This window comes from Hyalella azteca, unplaced genomic scaffold (genome assembly GCF_000764305.2).
Source record: "Hyalella azteca isolate HAZT.00-mixed unplaced genomic scaffold, Hazt_2.0.2 contig13325, whole genome shotgun sequence".
Classification (NCBI taxonomy): Eukaryota; Metazoa; Arthropoda; class Malacostraca; order Amphipoda; family Hyalellidae; genus Hyalella; species Hyalella azteca.
The window spans coordinates 43,500-46,479 of record NW_025943252.1 but is presented as its reverse complement, the minus strand read 5'-3'; positions in this window follow the sequence as shown (position 1 = coordinate 46,479).

Below are 2,980 nucleotides of genomic sequence, written 5' to 3'. Positions count from 1 at the left end.
AATTCATCAAATGGAAAAAAATTACTGTGGCTCAAATAATGGTTCTAACCTCCGTAGACTTAATTTGAATGAATCTTGTGTCATAAAAAACATAAGCAGGAAAATCTTTCTAATACTGAACTATTTGCTGTCTCGAAGGTAATGATAACTACCACTTATTTATTTTGTTATTTATCAATTTATAAATTTATTTATATTTATTTGTATTTTGTTATTTATTTATGCTCTAATTTAATTATTAAGGTATAATAACTGGACAGTTATTTGTTGTTAGCCTATACGAACATTTTTTCTATTACAAAAGAGGACAATTGACATTAATTACGTTTGAGGACATTCACAATATAATGAGTAACTCGAAGATTCGAATTAAAATAGATCAATATCGTACATTACTTTTCCACTAACAACAAAAACAATAGCTAATATTTTAAATAAGTATTGCCTTAACGTCGACACTATTTGACCGCCTCAGTACGATAAAAATTTTACATGCTTTCAACAAACTGAAATTGATTAAAAAAAGCACAGGAATTAGATGTATGCACGATATTTAATTATATATCGGTGACAAGTAGTTAACTATAATAGATAGTAGTTAGCGTTGATAAATAGTTAACATTGAATAAGTAGTTAACTATAGATGGTAGTTAGCGTTGATAAGTAGTTATAAATAGCAGCGTTGAATAAACTTGTTCTATATGAATACATATTTTCCTTTCGACATTATAAGAACATATGTTGGTTTGTGAGCTCCAATGCTGCGTGAATGTGAGCTCCAATGTTGCGTGAATGTGAGCTCCAAAGTTGCATGAATGTGAGCTCCAATGTTGCGTGAATGTGAGCTCCAAAGCTACTCTAAATGTTGCTCATACGAGAGATAACAGTTGAATTGCACATTATGTTATAATGTTATTATATTACGCGCTCGCTTGTGAGTCAAAATTAAAATGATTCAATTATTCAAAATTGATTGTTAAAATCAACACAAAGTTATCACAAAGTTATTCACCGTAAGTCTATAAGATTACTTAACGTGTAAGTGAAGTGTTTAGTACTCACCACTCCATGGCAGGGTTGTTCGTATGGTGCTGGTGTGTGGTAGATTGTGTTGTTCACAGTCACACAAGACCACACATTATCGGTTCACACAGTTGTGTAAATACTGAGCCTCGTTAATAACAATTCACAACTAAAAATATGATGACACTATCACGAGCTTTTCTCTGCATTTGTTTACAACACAAAAAGTGATATCGCGAACATCAGTTTTTTTTATATTCTATAATCGTTTTCGTAGGAAAATATTTTTTTTGAAAGGCGTAGATGAAAATAAATATTTTGACAAGTTATTATGGCACAAAGTGACTGGGTTAAGCTCTTCTACTGTACAACTAATATTTAATTAATTATTAATTGGTTATTAAACAATTAATAATTAATTATTAAAAGTTTAATTATTTGTATCGTTGTTCAGGTATTTTCAATTGAAAAAACTGTCCTACTTGAATAAACTTTTCAAATGAAACTTTAATGCGAGAGACGCGCGAGTTCTCCTGTGAAAAGAATAATATAAATTAAAATCATTTCAATATTTTATATATTATTATTATGAACGACAAATATAAGTATTAAGATCACATGATTACTAAAATCAAATATTAATAATGAATTTATAACAAAGAAAATGGCTCTGAACTGTTTTCCATGATCCTCTTAAATGGTAAATAAATTGCCCTGCCTGCTCCTGTTTATTTTTTTTCTATTTGTTGATTTAGTTTTTAATATTGTTATGTGGATTTTAGTTCACTAATTGATTGTTCTGGTTTTATATGGAGATGGAGCTGGACTCCTTCATGTGGAGAAGATGGAGTTGGTTAGATCTATGATGTTGAGGGTTGTTGATCTATGATGTTGTTGTTGACGACACGGTTTTTGTCGCTGTTGAGAACAATGGAGTGGCCGGACCAAATTTGGGCAAATATTCGTCTAGTTTTGCGTGGCAAAGTGGCTTCGGACGGGTCAAATTTCGGCGTGGGTGGTGACCAGTCGTTAAAGAAGTACCGGGGCGTGGTAATCAAGTCTAACAGCAATTCGGGCGGCGTTTAATTGTATATAGTTTTGATGGACTGGCTGCTGATGGTGGCTGGCTGTTGATGGTGGCTGGCTGCTGATGGTGGCTGGCTGTTGATGGTGGCTGGCTGCTGATGGTGGCTGGCTGCTGATGATGGCTGGCTGTTGATGATGGTTGGCTGTTGATGATGGCTGGCATGACGGGTTGGATGGAACTTATATTTTCAGTCTGCTTATATCGCAAGTTCACAAGGAATTTAAAAGCAAACAAAACACCAAGCAAATTCACCATATCGATACGTTTTCGATATAGTGAATTTGCTTGGTGTTTTGTTTGCTTTTAAATTCCTTGTGTTGAATGGTGTCGTGGTAGCTTGCAGCGTTTCTTTCCTTGTACGAGGTGGTTGGTTGAGAGTGGTGATGCGGTGGCAAGGGTTGTAATGCGGTGGCAAGGGTTGTGATGCGGTGGCAAGGGTTGTGATGCGGTGGCAAGGGTTGTGATGCGGTGGCAAGGGGTTGTGATGCGGTGACAAGGGGTTGTGATGCAGTGGCAAGGGTTGTAATGCGGTGGCAAGGGTTGTGATGCGGTGGCAAGGGTTGTGATGCGGTGGCAAGGGTTGTGATGCGGTGGCAAGGGGTTGTGATGCGGTGGCAAGGGTTGTGATATGGTGGCAAGGGTTGTGATGCGGTGGCAAGGGTTGTTGATGCGGTGGCAAGGGTTGTGATGCGGTGGCAAGGGGTTGTGATGCGGTGACAAGGGGTTGTGATGCGGTGGCAAGGGTTGTAATGCGGTGGCAAGGGTTGTGATGCGGTGGCAAGGGTTCTGATGCGGTGGCAAGGGTTGTGATGCGGTGGCAAGGGGTTGTGATGCGGTGGCAAGGGTTGTGATGCGGTGGCAAGGGGTTGT